Consider the following 11,221-nt stretch of genomic DNA (forward strand, 5'->3'; position numbering starts at 1 on the left):
CTGAAGCAGATTTTTAAAGACTAGAGTATGTGTTCCTCCTTGGGTCATACATTTGTGGGGTGAGAACAGAAGATTGTTGGATAATTTAAATCACTAATTTTTGAAAGACATCTTGGTAGAGATAAATTCCATGTCAGGGTTTTCCTGGAGGTGTTTTCTGTGAGAGAGTCTCCACTTATAGAGAGAACAGTATTTGAGGGGATCAAAGCATGAATTGTCTGTAGCAATGACTTCCATCCTATCCTGTCAGAGTTTCCACAGATTCCTAGTTTTCCAGGAATTTGACCTGAGATGTGTTGCTGTGTTTCAGCAGGCTGGGTAAACCCCACTCAGAGAAGACACAGCCCTCCCTCACAGGCCACTCCCCTCAGCCTCCTGCACCCTGGGTTTGTGTGCAGCTTCCCCTGCAGTCTCTCTCACTGTGTCCCTCAGAGCACAGTAGTACAGGGCAGAGTCTGCCAGCTGCACTGAGGACTTCTGCAGGTGGAAGGAGCTGCTGCTCTTATGGAGAGTGGCCTGGAACCCTTGGTGCTCTGTCCTCTGGTTGTCTGTGGAGCTCTTCAGGAGTAGCTGAGGGGCTTTGTTGAGATATTGCACATACCAGAAAAGGGTAGTAGTTGTTGAGTAAGTAATCTGATAGGTACAGTTCATCATCACAGGCAACCCCTCTGTGACAGTGACCAGGCCTTCTGTCTGGGTCACTGAGTCTCCATTGCTCCTCCCTGAAAATAAATAAATAAGAAGAAATCACTTTGCTATGTGAGGAAGAAGGTAAAGACTTCCATAGTTGTAAGAAAATGGCATCATCAACACTTAGGAAATGTAACTTACTGAGCATGAAGAGGAGCAGCAGAACTGAGCAGGTGTCAGGAAGCATGTTCATAGGAGAAAATGACACTTGGTTCTTGAGTGCACCAAACTCACAGGGCAAGTCTCCTACAGAACCTTATTGAAAGTCCTCACTCACAAACAAGGACCTCTTTCTGCACAGTGACAGTCTGTCATGTGAAGCCACCACCTGGATGCAGACATTAACCACATCTGAAGAGAGCGCCCTCTGCTGATTTCCCTTCAAACTGCACCACAGATGTCTGTACAACATGCTGTGAATAAACCTGAAACCTCACCCAAAGGAGGCAGGTCTCAAGTCCCCAACAGAGGCCTGAATCACCAGTGTTACTGAATTACGTGTATGTTATTTTATTTTGTGTGCTGAATATGCATAACATAATATACATACATTTATACACACACACACACACCTACCAACTGATAAAATTTATCTACTTTTTCTCATTTTATTAGTTCATGGGGAATGTTATGCAATGAAATTTGTTTTCATTTATCTGTTCCCTATACTCCTGCTAGATCCATCCACTCTTCCCTACCAACCCAGTCCTTCTCCTTTTAAAACAGACACCTCAAGGTTTGAGATTTAGATTGTCCTTCTCATATACTATTGGATGTGTGGCCTTCAGTGGAGGGTGGTCTATGCACCAGGGCCTGCATCTTTAAAGAAACGTGTTTCTCTCTCCCAGCAGCTATGAACTGCTCCTACCTCTGTAGCTAAGGGTGGGACACCCACCTTCCCTCTGCCCTACTGCAATTGCATCTGGCCTGATCCTTTGCAAGTCTTATGTGTGCTGTCAACCTCTGTGAGTCCATGTGTGCAGCTGCCCTGCTGAGTCCAGAAAACACTGTCTCCTTGTAGTCATCCCCCAGCTATGGTTCTCAGAGTCTTTCCACCTCCTCTTCCTCAGTGACCTTTGACCCTCTGAGGAGGGTTTGTGATGTAGATGTCCTACCTAGGGCTGAGTGTGCCATAGCCTCTTCTTTTCTGAAGCACAGGGAATTCTGTGAAGCACTGTGACAATCAAAATGTGCTGCAGCCAGGCAAAGGGAATGACATAACTGTATTTCCATTTTTAAAAATGGAAAAACTGTCCTAAATTGTTTGGAGTGACTTGAAACAAGCTTTCTTGTTTTGTGTTTTTAATGTCTACAGTGTAGTTGACACTTACCAACTAACAACTGTCAAATGCACTGGAAGGCCTGTGACAGGGTGTGGATGGGACTCCAGGCCCTGTGGCAGGTTTAGGACAGACTACAGTGTGTACTTGTAGCACAAAAGTACATGGCAGAGTCTCCAGGCTCGGTGGGTGTCTGTCATGTGTAGGGAGAGGTGTTTGGCTTTCTTATCCTGTAAAACGATCAGTCTTTACTCCTGCTTTCTTTCCACAGGTGAACGAATGTCAATAATGAGCTGAGGGTGTTCTCTAGGTCCTTGCTTATACCAAGAGAAGTAGTCCGAGGTACTTTCTCCATAAGTGCAGTTGATGACAGCGCTGGCTCCCTCCTGGACTATCAGGGTGGAAGGATGCTGCTCCACCTGCTCACCTTGGCTCACCCCTATGCAGAAAGATGCGAAAGGGAGAATGATTATCACGTCATCATTGTTCAGGATTCTCTTTATCTAACAGTAACTAGAAAAAACCTGACTAATATAGAGTTCCTCCTGGATGTCTCAGAAACGCTCAGGGAATATTCTGTGTCCTTAAAATCTTAACTCACCATCCAGCTGCAGCCACAAGTTTATGAATAAAGGGGGAAAATGTGTTTTCATTGTTCTTACAATTAAATTAAGATTCAGTGTAGATTGTGATGACTAGCAGGTCAGCTACAGCTTTCCAGGGTGTTGTTCTTTCTCAGGAACAATTCTACTACTTATGTCATCCACTCAGCCACTGAGGAAAAGGCTGTGCTTCTGCCCTAAGCCTGCACAATCAGCACAAGGAAGTGAATCCTCTGCATACTCCCCAGCAGCTGAGGTCTACTACTACCTTGTGGTTGCACTCTTAACCAGTGAGGCCTCTGCTTAAGTGTTCTTTGACCTGTGAAGGACTCAGACACATAAAAAAGAAATACATTGTATCAAGTGCCTTCTAGTACTGAGATATCAAGAATGGTATTTGCACACACTAGTGAGGCCATTTTTATATTTAGATCTAATGTAACATATGTCAATTCTGCATATATACATGTATAAATGTTGTGTTTCCATATATGGATGTATATATGTGATGTGTTCATATATAAGTGTTTGTTTGTTTGTGTGTGTGTAACACATTCTGTCTAGAACTCTATTCACTAATCCACTCACATATTGCAGAATGCTCAGATCATTCATCAAGGAACTCCCCCTTTTCTTAGAGATAGATACTTAGGCCAGTATTTGTTTGTGCAAGTTACGGCGTATGGGAAAAGGCTTTTTCAGGTCTCTCATGGGCTTTCAGCTGAAAGAGGACAATGTGAGTTTTTGTTGACAATACAGATATGATGTTTTCATGCATGCATCTTACCTTCTATAGAAGTTGGTCTGGAATCACAACTACACACAACTACTCTTAGGAACATTCTCAGAAATCATTTCATCTTGAGGATGGCACCATCCATTTCACTCACTCCCACAGTATCTAGACTAAATCACTGATAGAAGAGCAGTAGTGGATTCCCTGGAGAATCTGCCAAAGCTTGCAACAAACCCATCTTTCTTCTTTCTTGTGGACCTTCCCAGAAAACCCTGCTCTAGCCCATTGCCTTTCCTTCCTGGCAACTGTGAAGAGCTACAAACACTGTCTATCTGGGAACCCAGTGTGCATGGGGGCTTGGGAAGCAGGAAGGCCATCTTCACTGTCCTTCCTGTCCTCCATTTCAGTTCCCCTGGTACCATCCCCAGCCCTGTAACAGACCACTCGCCTGTCCTCTCACTCTTCCTCCATTCACTGAGGACTCAGCAGACCCTTGCTGCATTTCCTTTCCTAACTCACCTCCATTGCTTTGTGTCAAATGTCACTCCTTTCTAAAAGCAGGTAGTTCACCCTCAGTCTCTTTAATGCATTTACAGACAGACCATTGTCATATGTGTACTTCTCTATAGCCAATAAAGCTAAATTTTAAGTAATAATGCTAAGTTTAAAAAAATAGGACTCACAAATCTGTTAATTTTCCTGTGAAACAATGGAATCTGAAATCTTCCTCCTTTGCTGAGTGCTGTGGTCTATTTAAATTCTGCAATTAACAGAGCTACTTTTAAATCACATGAGGAAGGGCCATCTATCAGAACTCTAAAAGATCCTCATTTGCTTTTGTTCTGTGAAACTGTACCAGGATAAATAATAAAATAATAGTCTTTAGAGGCTAAGCAGATGCTCGGTGTGTCAGTTGCCTTCTGTGAATCATGAGGACCTGTGTGTTGATCTCCAGTAGCCACATTAGAATTTGATGATGTGGGTACACTTGTAATCTGAGCTCTGGGGAACAGAGACTGGAGAATCTGGAGTCTCATTAATCATTCAGTCTAGTCCAATTGGTGGGCTTCAGGTTCAGTGAGAACCTCTGCCACATAAACGAATAAATAAATAAACAAACACTTAAATGAGTGAATGAATGAATGTGGAGAGCAATAGAGGAAGATACCCAATACCCAATGTTGACCCATGGTTTATACACACACACACACACACACACACACACACACACACACACAAGCATAGCGATAAAGAGAAGGAAACAGAGACAGAGAGATAGAAGACAGAGAAACAGAGACAGATGGAGACAGAGAGACAGAGAAGTTACACTAATTTAAAAACCCACTTTTATAAAATCTGATTAGCTTGTAAAAGTCTAATATCAAGTTTTATTCAGAAGTTGTCCTGTTCTCTCCACACAAAGAACTCTACTTATTACATGTTATAGAAGCTTCTATACCATTGCCCTGAAGTTAAATACTGTGTATTTTTTTTATACAAAACAGTCTCATGATAATCTTGCCATGTCTGTCTCTGTCTCCAGCCTATTACATGTACATGATACATATAACCTGGAAGCACTATGATGGGTGATGTCCATCTGTATGCTGTGAATATGTGTTGCTCTGATTGGTTGATAAATAAAGCTGTTTGGCCAATGGTGAGGCAGAATAGGATTAAGTGGGACATTCTAACTAGAGAGAGAGGAAGGAGAAATATAGAGCAGAGGAGATGCTGCCAGCCACCTCCATGAGAAGCAAGATGTAAAAGTGCCGGTAAGCCACAAGCCATGTGGCAAAGTATAGATTTATAGGCTAATTTAAGATATAAGAAATAGGTTAATTTAAGATATAAGAACTAAATAACAAGAAGCCTGCTATGGCCATAGTTTAAAAATAATATTAGCCTATGTGTGTTGATTTGGGTCCAAATGGCTGTGGGACCTGCCGGTGAGAGAGATTTATCCTGACCATAGGCCAGTCAGGACATAGGAAAACTTTCAGCTACATACTTAGGGGCATGTTAAGGCCATATAAATTGGTGGTTGAATTTTTCAGTACAGCTATATCATCATTGAGAACATAGCTCTTAATCTTTCATTTACTCTCATTATCCCAATGGATGAAATAAACCAAAAAGCAATCAGAAGAGAAAGTAGAAACTAGGTCTCTGAAAGAGCTCCAGGTCTCAATAGGAGTTTAAACAACTGGTCAAGATGAATATCAGGGACAAGTTTCTGGTATCTGAGGTATACTCCTCTGCACATCTCACTGCTGAGTGAAGAAAGGCAGCACATGCCCTGGACTGCAGTTTCTGAGGCTAAGCAGGAGACCATGGGAGCCACAGCAGCCTGGGGAGCTCAGGGAGTGACACTTTCAGGTAGTGTGGCCTTGTTGGAATAGATGTGGCCTTGTCAGAGAAAGTGTGTCACTTTGGAGGCAGGTTTTGAGGTCTCATATATGCTCAAGCCAAGCCCAGTGAGTCAATCCACTTCTTAATGTTTTCTGATCAAAATGAAGCCAGCACCATGTCTGCCTGCACACTGCCACGCTAGCTGACATGATGATAATAGACTGAACCTATGAAAGCAAGCCACTCCAAATAAGGGTTTTCCTTATAAGAACTGAGGTGGTCATGGTGTCTCTTCACAGTAATAGAAACCCTAAGACTGCCATAAAATAAAGAATAACCATGCTACAATCCATAGACCCTGAGAAGCTAAGTAACAAGGAAGGCTCAAGGGGGCAGGGGAGATGCATGAAACTCACTGTGAAGGGGAAATAGAACAGACCATTGCTGGTGGGCAGGGGGAGTGCTCTAGATGGGGCATGGCAACAGGAGGGATCAGGTAGAGGGAGGATGGAAGAAGAGAGTACTGTAAGGGAACACTGGAATCGGGGGGCATCTGTGGAAAGAGCTACAAACCTAGTGAAATGGAAACTCCCAGAAATCTGAGGGTGAACCTAGCTAAGACTCCTAGTAATGGGGGATACAGAGCTTGAACAGGACATCTCTTGTAAGTAGGCAGGACTTTTAGTGAAGGGTTTGGGACACAATATCAGCAACAAAACCTTAGACGTACAATTTGTCCTGCCTTCAAGAAGTGTTGGGCTAAAGTTCACACAGAAATTGTGGGAGTGGTCAACCAATGACTGGTCTAGCATGAGAGCCATACCAGGAAAGGAAGCCCACCCTGACACTGCCTGGAGGGCCACGACACAGAGGTTGAATAGCCCAGAGACCTAGAATAAAACAAACATGGCTGGTTAAAAAAAAAGTCAATGAAATTATTCCTAATGATGTTCTGCCATACTCATAGATTGGTGCAGAGCCCAATTGTCATCAGACAGGCTTCACTCAGTGACTGATGGAAACGGAGGCAGAGACCCACAGCCAAACATTAGGTGGAGCTCAGGGAATCCTGTGGGAGACAGGGAGGAAGGATTGTAGGAGCTAGAGGTGTCAAGGACACCACAAGAAAAGTCACAGTATCAACTAATCTGGGCTCATAGGGGCCCACAGAGAGTGAGTCAACACCAGGGAGCCTACATGTGTCTGACCTAGGCCCTTTGCATATATGTTAGAGTTGTGTAAATTTCATTGTATTCTTAAAGGCCAGGTTAACTAAATCTAAGATATATCTATGGAAAAAAGTTACAAGTTTGTAGAATGATCTATTCTGGAACAGCTTTGGTCTTCAGATGAGTGTGAGAGAGTCCTAAAATCCTGCACAAGACACACATCTTCAAGAATGTAGCATTTAGACTGTTCTCATTCTGAGTCTGAATAAACATTAGTGTTGTCCTCATATGTAATTTTATAGATGAAATACAAGTATTAAAATCAGTTTGTTGTTGATAACAACAAGGCGTTGAGTGGAAGTGGAGAATAGATGAAACAGAATTTGCTAAAGTAGAGAGTCTCTGCGCCGTTAAATAATAGGAGTTAAAAGACTCTGAGGAAGCTACAGCTCAGAGAGGATTGTATTGTTTATGTGATGTCAACACAGGTCCAATCACAGGCCAATAGCAGGCGACAATGATCCATGTTCCACAAAGTCTCCAAAAAGGAACTGAAGTTGTAGTTCAGTCAGTAGAGTGCAACTCCAAGACCCTGGTTTGGCTGCTAGCATGTATAAACTGGGCATGGTGCACACACCTGTAATTCTAGCACTTGGAAGACTGAGGCAGAAAGATGAGAAACTGACAGACATTTTATTTATATAATGAGGTTGAGGTCAGTCTGAATACCTGAAACTGTCTCAAGAAGAAGAAGGAGGAAAAGGAAGAGGAGGAAGAGAAGGTGGGGGAAGGAGGAGGTAGAATCTATCTAAACAGGTTATGCTTCATTATCCTAGAGGTTTTTGCTGTTTTTTTTTGTTTTGTTTTACATTTTGGTATCCTTTTTTCCCCTTTACTCCGTTTAGCCAGACATCTGTCCAGTATACTCCACCTCCGTCATCTATGGGGAATACCTTCCATGATGTCCTAAAGTCTCAAATCACAAGTAGTGCTGAGCCACACATATATTATATTTTCTTCTACACATACATATGCACCTAGGAAAATTTTAACCTTTGCACTTGAGGAAAGCACATGCCTTATTTTTTGTCATATCTAAATTGCAGCACCACACACTACTATGATACCTGAAGAGTCATTCTGATGACATGGATGGCTTCTCATTGAAAACAGACTGGTAGCATGGACAGCAGGGACATGCTGGACAAATATGCTTCACATCACTGCTGAGGGATTCTGATTCCACCAAGAACAATGGGTGACTTAAAACAAATGAACTGCTTGTTTCTGAAGTTTTCATTTCATATTATAACCCATGACTGAACACAAGAACTTGAAATCTGAAAAAGCTAAACTAGGATGAGGAAGAAGTTCTGTGTACTTGATGAGTGCCTAACTGCCTGCTGTATGGGAGTGCTGCAGTGTCTTTCTCAACAGGCACAGTTCAACCTAGTCTCAGCACTTAAAAACAGAAAAAACAAGTCTATAAAAGACACCTGTGTGTCTAGACAAGACAATGAGGAAAGGATATGGACACTGATTCCTGATCCAGCCAGACAAAATCCTGATGGAGAAGATTGAGCTGGATTCAAACCATGAGTGGATTTCCCAGTGGAAAGAATAAATATTATAATTCTAGGCACAGGTCTTATAAGTGTGGCAAGAGATTGGACCAAGTATGAGTGACAGCCTTAGAAATGTACATTAGAGAAGGTAATATGGCCCTGGCCTTGAAGCATAGCATGCATCTTCATAATGTTCACTTGCAAATTCCTATTTGTCAACACTATGGGTCCAGGATAAACAGGTATAATATAGGTAAATGGTTAGACAGATAGATGTTTTCTTTTCTAGTTACACTTAAGCACATAGGAGATAATGGTTTAGTTACTTTAAACAATAATCTCTAGCTCACTTAAGTGTGTGTGGAAGATCCACAAACTTCACCTGCTCTGAAGCAGCACTGCCCTGCTCTAGACAAATATGGTCTTCACTCAAGAGCATCCTGATCTTAGAAGCTCAGGCCTTGAAGAAAGAAAGGCATTGCATCTTTTTCTGGAGCCAGTGTTTTTGAGATGGAAAGAGTTTCTTGTCTTTGTTTTGGTCAGTTATGGCAGAATTGTCTTTACTCCCCCTCCAGTCTTTTCTTTACACATCATCAAAATTCCTAATCTTTCTATCTTGTCTAAAAATATTCAGTTTTAAAAAATGGTAGAAGCCCTTCATAAGAAATGAGGAAATGAGCCGGGCTGTGGTAACACACGCCTTTAATCCCAGCACTCGGGAGGCAGAACCAGGTGGATCTCTGTGAGTTCGAGGCCAGCTTGGGCTATCAAGTGAGTTCCAGGAAGGCGCAAAGCTACACAGAGAAACCCTGTCTCGAAAAAAAAAAATGAGGAAATGCCAATGCATATTACTCACAATCAAGCTTAGAAAATAAGCAGACCGCTGTAGTTGACATGAGTCATATCTTCTTGACCCCTTATATAGAACACTTGTACATATGGTGATTATTAAGCCATAAACATTTTTTCACTAAATATTTTATTATTACCTTTATTTTTTGAGATTATAATATAATCACATCAATTCCTCCTTCCAAAACCTCTGATTTATTCCCCTATGCTGTCTTTCAAATTTATGCCTATTCTTTCATTAATCGTTGTTACAAATGTACGTATATACATTTTTATTCCTACATACATAAATACAAACTCTTTGGTCTATATAATGCTATTTGTAAGTACATTTTCAGGGGTGAAAAGTCAGTACTGGATAACCAGTTGGTGTGTTTTTCTCTGGGAAACACTGTGTCTCCCACTGCCACATTCCTTAGGTGCCAGTACTTCATTGTCTAGGATTGAGGCTTTGTGCACTTTCCTCCACCCACTTTAGCATGTCTATTGTGTTGCCCCTGTTCAGCTCATGCTTAGGCAGTCATGTTGGTGAGTCTTCATGGGTGTAGCTTCTGACATTCTTAGGAGACACAATTTCACAGGAAACTCCCTCATATTCAGGCTCTTGGCGTACTCCCTTTCCTTTTTTCAGTGTTTCCAGAGCCTTAGGTGCAGGAGTTAGATTATAGACATCCCCATTGGTAATAGACTCTACCACCCTGCATCTTGATTGGTTGTGGCTTTCTGCAATGGCCTCCATCTGTTAGTAAAGTCATAAAACTTGGAGGAGAACCTACAACCAACACTTTACTAACCCAGCACAATCCCTAACTACACTCTAGTTATTTGTCCTTATCACACACACATTCCTTTGCACAGGGTCTGCTCATCTGGCTCATTTCAGAATGAGTCGTTCATTCTCTTTTATTGAGTTGTAAGACTTTTTACATCATCTCCTTAAAGTCAGTTGAACAAGATAAATGTTTGAGCACTTTCTCATAGCCGTTGTTCTCTTTACTTTCTGAAAGATGTTCAGATCTCTACCTGGAAAAGTTCAAAGCAAGATGAGTAAAGATAAATATATAAAAAGGTAACTCAGGATAATGAATTAGAAGGTTCAATAGCTTCGACTTTTCCTGAAGTCTTTTATAAATTCAATAAAATAACATTAAAATTCCAAGCACCATTTTTTTTTAATTGATGAATTGAAGGACGCCAGCCCACAATAGGTGGCATCATTCTGTGGGAAAGTGTCCTGGGTCACATAAGAAAGCTTCTTAAGTGTGAATCTGTGAGTGACCTAGCTACAGAGTTCCTCCATGTTTTCTGTTGTAATCTCCTGTTTGAGTTCCTGCTTTGATGACCACCAATTATGGACTATGACCTGGAAGTGAAAACTAAATAAATCCTTCCACCTTCTAAGTAGCTTTTTCTCAGAGAGTTTCATCACAGCTACAGAAGGGAAACAGAGCATCCAGCTGTCTGCACATTCTGTCTTCTGTGACTTGATGTTCTTGGTGTTGCAACAGTTTTTCTCCTCACTGACCCTGACCCTGTCCACAGCAGGATCACCTGAAAGCCTTTGTTTTTCATTCCCTTTCTCCTCATCCTTTTTGAGTTCAGCACACTGTGGCTTAAATGATCACATTGATTGAATGCTCCCATCAGCTTCTCTCTTAGTTCTAAGATGGACATTTGTGCTTTGTGAGGCAGTATATAATGAGAAATGAAGACATATGCCGATGTCCTGAACCTACAAGGCCAAAAGCTTACCTGAGGTTGCAAGTCTACCAATACAGGAAACACATATTAAACGAGGCATGAAATTCTGTAGTGGTTTCCAGATGTCTTAAGATTGGGAAGGGCCACGCCCACTCAGCTGAAGGTTTGTGTGCTGGCTCCAGGTGTGTGGGGAGCACTGTGGTTCCATAGCACAGAAATAAGTGCCTGAGTCTGTGGTCTGAGAGGAGGAAATATACAGGGAACTTCGATACTC

This window comes from Peromyscus eremicus, chromosome 9, assembly GCF_949786415.1.
Source record: "Peromyscus eremicus chromosome 9, PerEre_H2_v1, whole genome shotgun sequence".
Classification (NCBI taxonomy): Eukaryota; Metazoa; Chordata; class Mammalia; order Rodentia; family Cricetidae; genus Peromyscus; species Peromyscus eremicus.